We start from the raw sequence: 17956 nt of genomic DNA, 5'->3' as shown, positions 1-17956 counted from the left end.
TTATAATAACAAAAATACTATCAGTAAACATTTTTTAAGTGCCTGGAACATAACAGTTAACTCTGCTAAGGTCTTCACATACCTTATCTTATTTAATACTGATGATCGATAAGATAGATACTATAATTATTCTTATTCCATCTGAGATTATTGAGGTATGAAGAGGCTAAGAACTTACCCAAGTTTAAAGAATTAAAACCACTATATTTACCTCGGGCTGATACCAATGTTTCTGCTTTTAATCGCTTAACTGCAATTACCTGCCTTAGGTGAGAGGAATATAAAGAATATACTTAAGACATAGAATTGATAAGATTTGGTGATTTATTAGCTGTGGATATAAGGAATAGAAATTTACTTCAGGGTTTCTGATTTAGGCAACTACATGAATGACGACATTATTTATCTAAATAAGGAATTCTAGTGCAAGAATAAGTTTCAGGGAAGGCATGTTGAATTAGAAGACCCTGAAGGACATCAAGATATAAATGTCTAAGAGGCAGTAGGTTATGCATCTGAAACACAAGATAGAGTTCTGGATTGAAGTATTTCTTCAGAAATCATGAGCAAATAGCTAGAAGTTGAATTCATAAGAACTAGTGAGATTACCTGGGGTAATGTACAGAGGTGAAAATAAAATAATCGGAGTTTTTACAAGAACATCCAAGTTTGAAATACTTACAGATGAATCTAAAAAAATGCATGCAGAATTGGTATGGTGGACATTATAAAACTTCACTGAGAGAAAATTTAAACGACCCCTACAAGTGATGAGATATACCATGTTCATTCATGTCAAACAGTCTCAAAGCAGCAGTAGCTGCTAGGATTGCCTTGACACTCTGCCACAGATTCAACTAGTAAGACAATGAACTCAAATAGATTGAGACAGTCTAGGATAAGGGTGGGTGCTCTCTTGCCAAGAAACCAATTCTAGACTACAGTTAAGAAAATTATAGATTGTAGCTATACCCAAAGGGATGGAGAAGGCAGAAAGTCCATGCCTCCCCAGAATCAGGGAGGCAGATAAGAAATTACTTTATAGCAGCCACATTCAAGGTAACAAGGCAAGTGAGAAGTGGCCTTATGACAATTCTTCACAAGACTGCCTATCCTGCTGTTTTCATGAGAGAAAGGATCACAGGGAGTTCTACCAAGACTTAGTTCATCATCCTGAACTTGAGCCTTATGTATATGGCCAATGTGGATATACGTGAGGCTACCTGGGAGCCCTAGCAGACAGTTTTACAATCAGAAGACTTATATGACTAAGATAACTGTACTCCCCAAATTATCTAGATCCTATACAATCTCAATCAAAATCATAGAAATCTTTTTCAAAGCAATTATCATGTGATACTAAAATATGCATAGATAAGCAAAACAATTAGATTAGCTAATTCTTTAAAAAAAAAAGAAAAACAAAATTAGAAGATTCACACTACCCGATTAATTGAAGTTACACTAATTAAAACAAAGGGGCACCTGGGTGGCTCAGTCAGTTAATTGGGTGACTTGATTTCAGCTCAGGTCATGATATCAGAATCCAGGGATCCAGCCCCACATTAAGTTCCCTGCTGAGTGAGGAGCCTGCTCTAGGATTCTCCCCCTGTCCCCCCACCTCCTGTGCTCATACATGCGGGTTCGGTTCTGTCTGTCTCTCTCTCTCTTTCTTTCTCTCAAATAAATAATCTTAAAAAACAAAACAGTGTTGTGTTAGGGTAAAGATAGACACAAAGATCCATTGAACAGAATAGGAAGTTCAAAAATCTGTACGGACATATATTGATTTTTGAATAAGATGCCAAGGCAATCCAGTTGAGAAAGAAGAGTCTTTTTAACAAATGACAATCAAACAACTGCTTATTCATATGTAAAAAAAAAAGGAACCTCAACTCTTACCTCAAAAATCAACTTGAAGTGGATCATAGAACACTTGTAAAGCTTTCATAAGAAAGCATGAGAAAACCTTTTGACTTGGATTAGGCAAAGATTTTTTCAATAGAACACATAAAAGCACAAACCATAAAAGACAAAATTGATAAACTGAAGTTAAAATTTATAACTTCTGCTCTTCAAAAGACTCTGTTAAGTAAATGAAAAAGACTAGCCACAGACTCAGAAAATATTGTCAAAACACATATTTGATAAAGGACTTGTATTCAGAATATGTAAATAATTTGTGCCACTCAATAATAAGAAAGCCAAAAGCCCAATAAAAACAAGTCCATAAAATATTTGAATAGACGCTTGGCCAAAGAACAGGTATGTATGGCAAATAGCATATAAAAAATGTTCGACATCGTTAACCTTCAAGGAAATGCGAATTAAAATCACTATGAAATACTATTAAACAAAGGTTAGGATGGCTAAAACTTTTAAAACTTGATAATACCAATTCTGGTGAAAATGTGAAGCAATTAGAACGCCAAAACATTGCTGATGGGAATGTAAAATGGAAAACAGTTAACCCATTTCTTATAAAGGTAAATCTATGTCTATTACACAAACTCCTCCTCAGGGTTGCCCCCTCAAAAGGGAAAATATATACTTTCACAAATTACTGTATGCAAATGTATATGGCAGATTTGTTTATAATCACCAAATTGCTTATAATCCAAACATCCATCATCTGGTGAATGAATAAACAAATTGTAGTACATTCATACAGTGGACTTTCTTTTTTCAGCAATAAATAAGAATGAACTGCTGATGGATGCAACAGCATGAATGATTCTCAAAAACATGTTCCCAACCGGAAAAACTCAGACACAAAAAGCTACATATACATAGTTCTATGAGGACATTCTAGAAAAGACAGAATTTTAGGGAAAGAAATCAGATCAGGGATAACCAAAGGCTAGAGCAGGTGGGAAGGGATTGATTACCAAGGGGAATGATGGAGACTTCGGGCTGACGGAAATATTCCATAACTTGATTTTTGGTCAAGGTTATAGGTGTTTGTCAAAGCCATCACACTGAACACCTAAAAGGAGTGAATTCAGACATGTAAATTAAATCTCAATAAAGCTTACTTTATAAATAAGGCATGGTCGGGGCGCCTGGGTAGCTCAGTTGGTTAAGCATCTGCCTTTGGCTCAGGTCATGATCCCAGGGTCCTGAGATTGAGTCCCACATGGGTCTCCCCACTCAGTGGGGAGTCTGCTTTTCCCTCTCCCTCTGCCGCTCCCCCTGCTTGTGCTCTCTCGCTCTCTCTCTCTCAAATAAATAAGTAAAAACTTAAAAAAATAAGGCATGATCATGAGACAGAAGGAAAGCAAACAAGAAGCGAGGCTTGTGAAAGTCAAACAAAGAATATTTTTCAAAAGAGAGGGCTCCACCAACTGTATCATGCTGCTGAGGTATCAAGAGAAAAGAAGAGTGACCCTGGGATTTGGCAGCAGAGGGGTAACAGGGCCCTTGACAAGAGCAGCCTGAGGAGAGCAGTGAGGATAGACAGCCAGCTGAAGCAGATGGAGAAGAATGGGAAGCAAGGGGAAGCTTTTCTATGGAGACTGAAAGAAAAGACAGAACTGGAGGAGGAAGTGAATTGATGAAGTAAGAGGGTTGCTTTTCTATTTATTTATTAAAATTATTTATTTATTTATTTATTTATTTGAGAGAGTGAGAGAGAGAGACCAAGAGAGAAGGAGTAGGGGGAGGGGCAGAGGGTGAGGGAGAAGTAGACTCCCCACGCAGGGAGCCATACATGGGGCTCGATCCTGGGACTCCAGGATCCTGACTTGAGCTGAAGGCAAATGCTTAACTGACTGAGCCACCCAGGTGCCCCTCTTTTTTTTTTTTTTAATGAAAGATATCCTCCAACCCAAATGTACACTAATGCAAACATTTATCATAAAGAAAAAAAATGATGCTGCAAAAAAAGAGAGGGGAATAGTTACTTAGTAAACCCTGATACATGTAGGAAATGTGTGGGATTCCCAGCAGAAGGGAGGGACTCGTCTTCAGAAACCCTCCATCCATGGGAGCAAAATGGAGTCACACTTAAACTTGACTCTGTGTAATCACATAATTGCACCCTGCTGATTTATGAACATATACATGGGGATGAAGCAGAACAGATACCATCTGAAGAGACCAGAAGGAATAGGTGTTTTTCAGGCAACTGAATCGAGCAGATTGTAACACTTGGGCAAGGCATTAAGCCTGATACTTTTTGTCAAGAGAAGTAGAAAAATAAAACGTATCTGGGTGCATACTTCTTTTCCCACAGTCAGGAGCGGGCAGGTTAATCTATGAAGACAGTTCTTCACATTAAATTCATGCAGGAACTTACCACATGACGCGCAACCCCTGAATAAGTTGTGCAAGTGAAGTATTTTTTTTTTTTTTCTTTTTAAAAGCTGTGAAATTCTCTCCTCAGCCATATAGGAGGGCAGACAGAGAACATGAATGCATAACCCAGGGAAAAAGTTTCTGTGAAGAACTGAAGGGAATACATAGTTACTGTGTGGCTAGCAAGGAAATTATAAGAAATAGTCTTTTAGAATGGGGGGCAGGTAAGTGTTGAGAGGAAGACGTAAATGCCACTAGAGTATGGAATTCTTACACACGTTATCTACCAGAACCTGTGACAGTTATCATACTTTTCTTCTCCATGTTCTTCTCTAAAATGCACCTTATGTAGGGATCAAGGCTGGGTTACAACTGTACCTCAATTTATACATCTGGCCTTAGATTATATCAATCCTCCAGCAATCTGTAGAATTGTTTCAAATCACTGCGGGGAGAAAAAGAGACAAAACCCAGCTTTCTGTATTAGGCTGAGTTTGTCTACCTTTGTAGCACCAAGATCATAAATTGGCTGCCAGAGAATATATGTGTAATTCATCAATTAAAGGACTCAAAAATGGATTGGCTAATTAGTTGCTTCTGAATGGGAGGAAAAGTAGCATGGACTGTACAAATGATACAAGGAAAAGCCAGATATAACCACTGGAACAGGGAGATAATAATAATTTTTATTTTCTTTTATCCCTTTGTGCCAATTCAAAAAAATATGTTCTTTACCTGACTTATTTATTTTATTCCAAAACCATATATTTTCAAAGTCGAGAAATGGTTTCTTTTACAACACAGTGCATATAATTATTCAGAATATACTTAATGGTACAAATTTACTTTTTTTTTTTTTTTACATTTCTCTATTTTCTGACTTGCAGTGTTAGAGTCTGAAGTGTGTTCCTCTTCCAGAGATGATTGTTAGCAATTATGAGTTTTAGGCTTCTGTGGTGCCTACCCTTGGGTACACACACAATTACATTTCACCTCCTCTTATCACTGTAGTTCACTTTTTCCTCCTCTATGACCTTATATCCTTCTTCAATATAGCATCTTTTGTGTCTTTTGTACTCCTAACATTTTTATGATTCAACACAATGCTGGTTTATTCTGTCCTGTCTTTTTGCTCCAAGCTCTGTGCGCCTGAATTTTTGTAATAGATGGTAAATGTGGAGTTCTTTTCATTAAAAGTAATCTTTTTTTTTCAAAGCAGTCTTTGAAAGCTGCTGATTTGTTATGAATGTTCAAGGAAGAATTAAACTTCTAAAAGTGGCAGCATGCTGCTCGAGCAGAGGCCAATGCATTTGTGTGGTGTAAGGTATACAAAACAGGAGGGCAAATTTCTCAGCTGTAACAGACATCACAAAATAGTAGCAGGTGTGACAACTGCTAGATTGAAAATGGTGTATAATCTAGCAAACCGTATGAAAACAAAGCCAATCTGAAATGATTCAGAATTATACAATTCAATATCAGTCATGTCACTTCTTCAGAAGATGAGCTTTAAGGACCACAACCAAATCAGCAAGGACTGAAATATTTATTCTACAGGTAATCCCGTTGTCACAAAAAGACCCATTACCCAGGCATCCCTGGCCAAGTAGGAACAGAAATATGGAAAGTGCCAATTCTGGAAACTATGCATGACCCAACCTGGGACCAAAAGATGCTGTCTATAGTTAGTCCTCTTTTGAGAAATACAGGTATTTCCACCGGAGATGTCCTTTGAAACAACACATTCTCTGTTACCCCTTGGTTACAATTCCATCAGAAGGTACAATTTCTTGATGAGAGAATACCTTTATTAACCTGTACCCTAATCGCTCCAAACTCTGTCACGTTCTTGCCTGCATTAGCTTCACCATGTTTCCCTTCTTGCATTCCTAGTATACTCGGGCAGATCAACAGCCATCTCCAGCAAACCCCACCAAACCTCTGGTTTTACCACTTACAAGAAAGATGCAAAAATTCTTTTGCTGAGGCCTTGGGATATTTCATTTATGAAAGTCCAGAATGCAGCCAGAACCTACTCATTAGTTCTATGCTCCTTTGCCTTGCCATCTCTTCAATTCTTGCAAATGGTTTTGTTGAAGAAGGCCTTGAATGGATGATAGGGTTCCACAGACAGAGCCCCTGCCCTTTGCTTCTTGTTGGAAGTGTTGGCTTCTAGTTCTCATTTGGCTGTCTACAGAACTACTTTGGGCATATCAACTTAATCTCCCTGGGTCTAATTTTTCCCCCAAGTAAAATTAAGGGGATGTGCTAAATTATTTCTAAGTTTCCTTCCAACTCCAACATTTAATTATTTCATTCAGACAGTGTTGAATGTTCTCTAGAGTTTTCCATTCATCAGAATTTTCAGAATGAATGACTTGTTGATGAAAGCTTGTTGAGAATTTTGGCCTTCTGAGTGTTCAGCATAACATTAGTCTACTTTTCTCGTAAATCTCATAAATCCCTGAAAAAGACTTAACTATTAAAGAGGCCCTGATGACAGTTGGTTAGCTCAATGAAAGATAAAAGGCAATGCTCCGGTTAAGAGGACCCTTTCACTTCAATAAAAAAATTGGCAAATTCGAATTCCTAGCAGTGAGCCAACGTTAGAAGTTTTTGAAATACTCTGGAGACCACAGTCTACAACCCCCACAAAAGACACATGGATTCTGTGGCAAGAATCATCAGGCTGGAATGATGATACGATCCAAGAATCGATTAACCACAGCATGAGCTTTAACACTTGGAGAAATGTCATCAACACGAAGGGAAAGAAAGTGAATCATCTATGTGCCTAGGCAAAGTTTCAAAAAAGAGTCTGAAAGTGAAGAACAGATGGTGAGATGACAAGCCAAAGATATCTGACATTTTCCCAGCATCTCTAAGACGGCAGCATTTGTAACATGGTGAGTGACAAGACCAACTATTAAGTATTTATGATTTATGAAGGACCTTTTACAGGTTCGGCATGGTACAGAACACTGGACAATGTAAAAATGAATAAATAAGAGACATGCAAACCCATACTCTTGCCCAGCAGGAGCTTACAGTCTTATTGGGGAAACCATGAAATAGTAAGACCATTTATTTTCTGTTGAGAACAAGAGAAAGAATGGCATTGTCAGGGAAGGATGACATCAAAGAATTACTCAACGGCCTACTTTCCCTCTCTACTCTGTTTCAGGGAGAAAAATGTTCAACCTGGATAAGAATGCTTAGGAATGGAATAAAATCAAGATGGTCATAAAGAAGAGGCTGTAGGAAATTAACTATTTGCTTTAAATGAACTTGAGGGTCTAGAAGAATTATATTCCATTATACTACCAAAAACTCAGAGGAGATTACAAAAATCATTGACAATTATTTAAAAAATACATGGAGGATAAAAGAAGGGTGAGAACCATGGGGAAATATTCCCTAGATTTGAAAGACAAGGGGCAAAAGATTGCATCTAGATATGTATCATCAAAATAAAAGACACCTTGAAAATTAGAACAAACCATTAATGAGATGATTTGTGATCACTTAGGATAGAGAGGGGGACTTAATAAAAGTCAGCACACTGGGGGTCTATTTATTTAAGAGATATTAAGACTTCAGTGAGAGTGAAACAGAAAATTCTATGCCAGAAATACATCTGAGTTAAAAAAAAAATAAAACAAACAAACAACATTCTGTAAAGACTGCTACTTATCTACTGCTTCCCAATCTTCAGTATGAGAACCTTGGTTGTAACTTAACTAGATGGCACTGCAAACAAAAAAAATATGTTTTTAAAACTCATGCTCTTAATACAAACTGTATATATTGTGCCACACATCACACAACAAAGTAAAGGGTCCACGGAGCCGGTCGTAGGTCCACTTGCTGTCTCCAGTAACTTCTGACTGAGCCAAGTGCCCCGGTGATGTTCTGTTGAGCCACATCTGAGTGTCCCACAAGAATTTTCCCAAGCCGATCTCACCGGGATGTCACACCTGAGTTTTAGAACCATGACCACTTGATGTCAATCTTTAAAAATGTCTTTCTCATCCCTTAGAACTGCACCTTTATCAGTGGATTTCTGTCGAGGCTTTACTTATCTACAGTATGCTCCACAAAATGCTGGCTGCTGTCCTTAACAGATAACGGGAATCTGTGTCAGGGTGTGGTGATTGTCTCTCTATCAAAGCTGAGTGGAGCATTCTTGTCTGTGCCATCCTCTGTATGATCTCCGCCACTATCTGCTGCCCCAGAATGCTGCACTAATGGAGGAGATGGTTCTAGAAAGTTTTTGGCAGAAGGGATTACTTTATGTTTGGAGTTAGAGCTGAAAACTGGGTCCCCCTGCACAACACAATACTGTTCACTCTATTAAAGATGGCTACAAAACGTGGCTTGTCACAGTTGCAAAAAATACAAAGCGATAAGGGGTAACCATGATGCAGGATGACAGAATCAAGGTTCCAAATGATCTCTAGGTTTGATAATAGGGGTCAATTAAAGAGATGGATTTTTAAATAAGTAATGAGTGAAAACATTTTACATTCTGATTTGATTTAATTGATTGTGCAGGTAGCAGGGGGATGGATTATCTAGCTTAGCAAACGTTTCAGTGATAAAGGTATAGGGGTTTCAATTGCTCCCAAGCTCAACAGGAAAGTACAAATGACTAGCAAGTATTGAATGGAAATCGAGGTCCCACTAATATAAATACAGTGTCCCTTGAGGAATGATACCAGTCCCATATCACTTCACACTCTCCAGTCTTCATCTAGTGCATGGTATTTTACATTGCATGCTGGATTTTAAGGACAACCGTTGTCAATCTTCACCTCTTGCTTATTACCTCCTTTGTTCCTGGCTATAGGCCGTACTGTACTTGGCGGCAGGATGGCAGAAGAAGATAATGTGTATCAGTTATCAATTCTTGCAGCTTCTCCCAATTTCTGAAATCCTTTACATCAACCAGTGCCCCCCGCCTTGAAGTGATCACACCATCCTTTCCTTAAGTTGAAAATCTCTATTTTGGGGTTGCCATTCCTCCATACCTGTGTTTTAGTGCTATGAGAAGAAACTAGGCTTTTGCCAAAATCGTTGCTCACTTCAGAGGAGTAAGGATTTGTTGTTCCGTGCAATGAAAAGTCTTTCATCCTCATGAATCAGAGGATCACATAGTCTTGTCATTCTTGATTGCACTGGCCCAGTGCCAGTAGATTCAGTTATCAGTCACGGTTGTAAACAAAAATTTAAATTGACACTATGGGGATTTATTTATGATATTTATGATATGAAAGGTTCCATGAGAGTTACCAATCAAGCTCTAAGAAGAGTCACCAATACCACCAAATTAGGGTCACTAAATGAGGGCCATCAGGATTATGAAGGCTAATAAGCAGCATCTAAGAACACTAGAAGGGGAGTAGTCCTAGAGGCAGACCTGGGATCAATGAAGGAAAGCTATTTGCATTTAGAGTCCAGAATAGAAAATCTAACAAGATCTCTCCAAAAATGGAACAGATAGCCTTCTGAGGTCAAAGTTCCCCAACATAGGAAGTGTTCTAATTTCTCAGCAGAATGGGTTTAACCAAGAGGAATTTTTATAACAGCACAGAATTATTTTGTTAAAGACTCTTATCTTTTGTCTATTTTAACAGCTGCTGAACACAACGAAAGCATTTTCCAATTGGTCTTGAATTGTTTCAAAAATTACAGGGAAATTTGTAATAGTTCTACAATCTTAATTTGAGACATGGAATTAGTATAGAAATCCCAAATGTTTTAAAGGTACCATGTTTAGAAAAGGTTAAAATAATATAGTATTGCACTATATGTAAAATATATATGTAATATATATTTTATATTAAATGTAGTGCAAGGAGACACAAGTTTGGTTTTGCTGTTGTTCTCTTATTGTTTTGGTTGTTTTTGTCTTTCCAGTGGTGAAAGCAAGAGTAGGAAAAAAAATCTAAATTTAACTTTCTTTGAACATAAAGAAATAAAACCAATAATAAGTTTAGATATATTACTTTCTTTCTACTATAGAAAATAGCTTTATAAGACTACAAAAAAATTTTCTTTCAGTCTATCGACCCAGTTAACCACCCAACTGGTAGATTTTGTAAAGTGGTAAAAAAAGAATGGTTGAGTTGATTGAAAACATTTTTATTAAAGCATTTTAACTGACTTTATTTTTTAAAAAAGATTTTATTTATTTATTTGAGAGAGAGAGAGAGGAAGGGAGAGAGAGAGAGGAGAGAGAGCACGAGCAGGGGGAAGGGCAGAGGGAGAAGCAGACTCCCCGCTGAGCAGGGAGCCCTGGGCTCTATCCCAGGACCCTGGGATCATGACCTGAGAGGAAGGCAGAAGCCTAACCGACTGAGCCACCCAGGCACACCTAACTGACCTTAATACCTAGCATTCATTGCTTTGTGTCGTTAGTGTTTCACCTTATTTTGCATATTTAAAAGCATAAAATTATGAGGCCATTGTATTAAATTTAAGTATAGAATATTTAACTCTGTAATGTGTAAACTATAATGTCATAACTGAAATTGAACAGGGCACTGTTAAGGATTATTTTCGGTGCAATCACAAAAGAATGATAAAGATATGTGCATCATACGAAGTGTGTTATAAGGTAACCATTCACAGCTGCTAGGAGCTTATGATCATGAAGCAAAACCAAAAAATTCCCAGAGTTCTTAATGGGAACAGGTGATAAGGGATTGTTAATACTCTTCTTAAAATCATTAAATAAATATTGCCAAGGATTGAAATGGATTGATAAAAGATGATAGTCAAGTAGAATTGGCCATGATCTATCTTAAATCAAGTAAAAGGCAATTCTGTGATAACATCTTATTTCCTGGAGAGGACTTTGACTTTTCTCTAATATGCCCATTTCATTATCAATAAATAAAGACATTCAGTAATAAGCTGTATTCTACATTTTTTGATTAAAACATGTTATTGGAGTATGACATATAAACCATATATTAAAGCATACATATAGAAAAGGGCAGAAATCATTTGTGTGCAGTTCAATGAATTATCATAAAATGAGCCCACCCATGTAACTACCACCAAGATCAAGAAATAGAATATCACTAGTATTCTAGAAGCTTATTTGCAACCCCTGCTTCCTCACTAAAGGGAACCTATCCGGAATTTTAATACCACATACTGGTTTTACCTGTGTCCAAACATTTTATGAAGGGAATCTTACAGTTTGTATTATTTCAGGTCTAGTTTCTTTCATCCAATGCTACGTTTGTGAGATTCATCCATATTGTTTTATATAACAAGAGTATGTTTGTTTTCATTGCTGCATAGTAGCCCCCGTGTGAACAAACCACAATTTGTTTTTCCGTTCTTCTGTTGATGAGCATCCAAGATGTTTGATATTTGGAACTATTATGAATATTTTGTTACATTTGTGTGTGTGTGTGTGTGCACAGATGTAAGGATTTCTGATGGACATATAAGAGTAAACGTGCTAGGTATAGACTATGTGTATCTTCAAATTTAGTAGCTACTGCTTAACATTTTCCCAAATGGATTTATAAATTTTTATTACACCCCCAGTGTAAGAGAGTCCCAGTTCCATATCTTTACTAACACGTGGTGTTATTAGTCTTTAGAATTCTTTTCATCCTGATGAATTTGCAGTGCTGTTTCATTGTGTTTTAATTTGCTTTGCCCTGATGACTACTAAGGTTACACTTTTTTGTATCTTTATTGACTCTTTGGATATATTCATCATATAAGTTCCTCTACAAGTTTATGCTCATTTAAAAATTGTACTGATTTAAAAAAAATTGTACTGATTATTTTTTTCTTTTTCTTTTTGTTTGTTTTTTGTTCATTTTCTTTTTTAGTTGTAGAAGCTTTGCATATATTTTGGAAACAAGTGTCTTGATGGTTTATATAGTGCAAATATATTTGCACATTTTCTGGTTTGCCTTTTTGTTCTCTTAACCAAATCTTTGGTAAATATAATATCTTAATAATATATGCATATCTTTATGAATGTTTTCCTTTATAGCCAATTGATTTTTGTTTCCTATTTAAGACATACTTAACTACTTTATAATTTTGAAATATTTTCCTATATTATCTCTTAGAAATTTTATTGATATACTTTCAATATTTAGGGCAACAATCCATTTGAAAATTTTTTTTGTCTATTATGTGATTTCAGGCCAAGTTTTGTTTTTCCATAGGTATACCCAGTTGACCTGGCACCATCTATTCAAAGACTGTCCATATATTCAGACTCTTTACTCTGTTCGATTGATTTCTTTGCCTTTCATTGTGCCAACACTATATTGTCTTAATAAAGGTAGCTTCAGAATGTCTTGAAATCTAGTAGAATAAGTACTTCTAGTTAGTTCTCCTTCTTTGAGATTTTCTCAGCCCTTGTTGGCTTTTAAGTTTCCATACGAATTCCAGAAAATACATGCTAATTCCATTAAGAAATCTTATGTTACTTTTATTGGCATTGCATGGAAATGATAAGCCAATCCCAAGTCTTTGGCAGAATTCCCTGGTGAAGTCGTTTGGCCCCATAGTTTTTTTATTTTCTTACTTCAACTCCACTGAGATTTAATTTACTGTTCTCCTAATTTCTTTAGATAAACATTCAAAACATTGATTTTCAACCTCTCTTCTTCTCTGATTTATGAATCTAGGACTATGTATTTTCCTCTGAGCCTGGCTTTAACTGCATCCTCAAAGTTTTGATATACCACACTTCATATGATTGTAATCCTCCAAAATTTGTTAAACTTACTTTACTGCCTACATTTTGTTAATGTTCTATATATACTTGAAATGAATATATATTCTGTAGTTGCTACGTGCGGTGTTCCACATGTATAATTTACATTAATGCTTAAGGTGCACATTTAGGATTATTTAAATTTTCCCAGTGGAATGAGCCTTTTTATTATTATAAAAAGACCCTTTTTATATGTGTTTTAGTATCTTTTGGATACTGTTTACATAGAATACCTTTATTTGTCCTTTAACTTTTAACATTTCTGAAATCCTATATTCAAGATGAGTATTTTATAAGCAGCAAATGATAATTTTTTTGGTTTTTTAGTCTGAAAATTTTGTCTTCTGATTGAAATATTCAGTTGATTTATATTTAATAAAATTACTGGCATTTGAGGGTTTAAGTTTACCATTTTACTATTTACTTTCACTTTCTATTTGTCCCTACCTTTCTTTGTTCCTTCTTTTCCTTTTTTATTGCATTATTTTTAACCAAATAAAACAATTTCATTATTTTATTTGCTCACGACAACTTGTTAGTTGTACTTTGATTTACTATTTTTCTAATGGTTACTCTAGAAATCACAACATGCATTTTCTACTTCTGAATGTCTAATATAGATTCATACTTTTACCATTTCCTGGACAATTAAAAAATACTAGAATACTGTAACACTATTTACTGCCATATGTGCTATTGATGTTATGTATTTTAATATTCAATATATTATTTTTATTATCATCTCATATGCCAATATCCATTCACATTTGTCTTTTTACTTTTTTTGCTGCTCTGCATTTGTTCCTGCATCTCGGAAATGCCATAGGGAATTGTCCCTCCTCCCCAAAGAATATTATTAATTATTCCTTTTAGTTTGGGTTTGCTGCTGATAAATTCACTTCATTTTTATGCTTCTTAAAATAAATACTTATGTCCTGGTTTTTGAAGGGTGTTTTCACTGAATATACATGTCTAGATTGTTGTTTGAAGATCATTGTTGTTCCATTATTTTTTAGCTTCTTTTTTAATGTTTATAGGTATACTGTCATAGGTAATGTGTCTATTACATATTAGACCCCCAGTATTATACTATAAATTGCTGGCGGAAGCATATATGTGTAATACCTTTGCTAATCACCCAACCTTATGGCTTAGTGGCCTGAGTAACATCCATTTCTTTCTGGATAACTTTGACTGAACAATCACTTGATGTCCCAAAATCATTTGTTCAGCTTCTATTTGGTCCATGTAGCAAATGAATAGCTGTTTGTCAAAAAGACACTGGGTTCGTGGAAAATAGAGCAAAACTTTATTCTAAAATCCTTCAGTTCTGTGCTATGATTATCTAATGGGAAATTGTCAGAAGCTCTAAACAGAATTCATACTTGCCTCAACACTTGGTTTGGATCGTCTCTATAAACTGGACCTGCTTTAGAGCTTTCTCAGGCAAGATACTTGCTAAATGGATCAGAGGCACACACCCAGATATGGGATGTGTCATCTCCAAAATCCTAAGATGACCACCAAGTCTCATCTTTCAGTAACATATGGTGTAAATTTCAGCAGCATATTTTGCATTTGAGAGCTCCTATTCCTACATAGTACAAACCACTAGAATTTGTATTTTTATGGCATTCACTTTCCACCATCTAACTAACAGCTGTATTACTAAGGCAAGTAGGGTAGTACTTCTCTAACTTTCTGGCTAAAGGACCAACTTTTTTATTTTCCTTACTTTGTTATTTGTTGATACTTTTATCATCTACAAAATCCCATACTTGGATGTTGTATCAATGTCATATTGCTACAAAGGTTTCTGAATGCATGTTCTTACATAATGTAGGTATCTTGCCATGAACTGATAACACAAAGTTTATGCACCAGCACCTGAAATACCTATAATGTGCCAGATTCTGTTCTAGATACTACGAATCAAAAGAACAAAACAGACAAGTCCCTGCTTTCAGGGAGTTTATGTTCTAATGGAGAAAGAAAAAAAATAAAGAATAGAGATATTAATAATTCAATATCTGGTATGATGAGTATTATAAAGAAATGGTAAGACATTATCAGAGCCAACAGAATGATGGATGGGTGCTATTTTAAATAGACTGATCAGGAAGGCTTCTCTTAATCAGATGACACTGAAGATGAGAGTAAATGAACAAGCCAAACAAAGATTGTAGAAATGAGTATTCCAAGCAGTATAATAGCCTTGCAAAGGCTTTCATTAAGGATCACCCTTAGCCTGTTCTAGGAGTGGGAAGAAGGACCCTGTATCTAGAGTAAAGGGAGCAGGGAAAAGTGATAGGAATTGATGGTTGGCCATCTACAGCTGGAAGCTTTGTTAAGAGCTTGGACTCTTGGGCATTTCAAGTGTGATAACAATGGGCAACTATTTATTATTTTTTAAAGATAACAGGTTCTACTGTGCTGAATGGTCGAATTCGAGGCCCTCACCCTGGTCTATGCCTTCTAAAAGCCTTGTATAAAGCAAATTAATTTCAACACATTAGTGTCAGTGAGCAGGGATTGTAAATTGATGGCTGGATAATGTAGATTTTTAAAAAGCTTTCTCTATGGCTATACATATAGGGAGCAAAGAAACTTACATTTCTTAAATGGTTCCAGTCATTTCTTCCCGCCAGTATTCAAATTAACCAGTTGCCATATGGAACCATATTCCAGTGACAAGACAACTTCCTAAGGCAGTTGAGGATAAAGACATCTATCTCATGAATTCCTTGGAGTGTGGGGAGAAGGGTTTATGAATTCCTTTTTGCTCCCGCTGCTGCCACTGTAAGCAGGCTGTCTGGTTTAAGCCACCTGTGGCTACTCCATTTGTTTAAAACTCTTTTTCTTTGATTTTTATCGCTTAGAGTTTGGAGGTTTGTTTTTTTAACCATGACATCCAAACCCTATTGAAAATGTAAAGGGGGCAAGGAATATATATATGTGTTCCATTACATATATTCTGTATATATTCCATATATATATATATACATATATATATATATGATCAAATTCTAATATTTGGGTAGATTACATCTACAGTATTTGCTTTAAGGTGCTGTTAGATTAATTGTATTTAAATTATGCTATTCCCCCAGAGTGCCTTATAACCATTCAGTAAAACAGTTCTTCTCTTTAACATTCATTTTGAGCTTTACTAGGGGATCTTTTACTAAACTAAATGAATTTTCTGAGGAATAATTTAACAGGAAAATAATTTTATAAAATCAAAAGAATATATTTGGTTGCATTTAGTTTTTCTCTCCTTTTAATAAAAAGGAAAAAAAGAAAAGCTATTTACCTGAAGTTAAAGTCAACTCACAATTTAAAAGAAAAAATAGACAACCTCCTTCTTTTTTTAAGAGACTGGATTATAACTTCGAGCATCTCTAGGAAGAGTACAGAGCAATCTGGGGGCAGAATTATAAGATAATGTGTTCTAGAGGCATCAGAATCCCACTAGTTTTCAACCCCCAATTTATCCACATCATCTTCTGGAAGGGTGTATGCCCACAGCCTGCCAAAGGACAGCAGGTCATGGAAGTCCAAATCTCTGTCTACAGCTGTCGGGAGCTGGGATGTCCCCCTTGCCCCATATGAGAAAGTGGGAGGGAAGAGGAGGGCATTGGGAATTGTGGGTGTGAGAATTATGAAGGGGAACAGAGACTCAGTGTTAGTCTTTGTTGGGTGTCAAAATGGAAGAGACTCTAGAACCAGGACCCCAGTAGCGACTTTTAGGCAAAATGCATAGAGAAGATAAGAAAATCTTCTAAAGGAAAGAAAATCTGAAGCACATGTGCAGAAGAGACCCAAAAGCCCCAGGGAGACAAAAAGCCTGACTTAGTCACTTGTGAGATCCAACTTTACCTTCTACCTCCCCCTGTTTTCTTTCATACATTCACCCTTTCATTTAAGCTGATTTAAGTCAGCTTCTGTTTCTTGAAAACAATAAGGCTCATCAAAGCAGGCAGATTATAGACTAAACGAATATGGGCTAGTTTACGTTAGTTAATCTTTCTGGGCTTCCTAAGATGGAGATTTTAATATTTTTCCTATGTACCTCACAGGGTTGTCATGGAATCAGGTCAGAGACTCCTTGTGCAAGTGCTTCGTAGATTAAATACTGTTGAAACCTAAGTCATTGATAACTTTCTCATCATTGTAATTTAAAAGAGGCAGACATAAGAGAGGTTTGCCAGACCTAGGCAGCATTGTGTTGAGATAGCCCCCAATTTCATTATTGGAACAACCCTAGTTTACTGGCCACTCACAAGTCAAGTTCTGTGCTTTACATTTATTGTCTCATTTAACAGCAAAGGTATGAAAATAACTCCATGTCGATATTTTAAAATCACTTGTAAATCAATTTATAGATACTATAGCTAAATGCTTGTTTGAAGTAATGAGGCAGGAGAACACAGCAATGTCATGCATGCAACAATGGTGTTAAAAGTATAAAATGAAAGGCTTTATGCAATAAATGAGACTGGCTATTTGAGAGGGTTCAGGGAGAAGCTGCTTAACATTATATCAAAGACGGTCTGCATTTTCAGAAAGGAAGAAGAGCTGTACATTTTTTTTCACCAAAATTTGGTAACTGAACATATGGACACTATAAAATAATTTGTTAAAATAAAAAGAACTGGAGGGGCACCCGAGTGGCTCAGTCATTTGAGCATCTGACCCTTGATTACAGCTCAGGTCATGATTTCAGGGTCGTGAGATCAAGGCCAACATTGGGCTCCATGCTGAGTGGGGATCCTAATTACGATTCTCTCTCTCTGCCCTCCCCCGCCCTCACGCACATGTGTGATCTCTCACTCTCTCTAAAACAACAACAACAACAAAAAGAACTGGAGTGTTTTTGTTTGATTATAAATACTATGA

Source organism: Callorhinus ursinus, unplaced genomic scaffold (assembly GCF_003265705.2).
Source record: "Callorhinus ursinus isolate GAN/ISIS: 27379988/994484 unplaced genomic scaffold, GSC_fseal_2.0 scaffold5, whole genome shotgun sequence".
NCBI classification, from domain to species: Eukaryota; Metazoa; Chordata; class Mammalia; order Carnivora; family Otariidae; genus Callorhinus; species Callorhinus ursinus.
Note: the sequence above shows the minus strand (reverse complement) of the source record.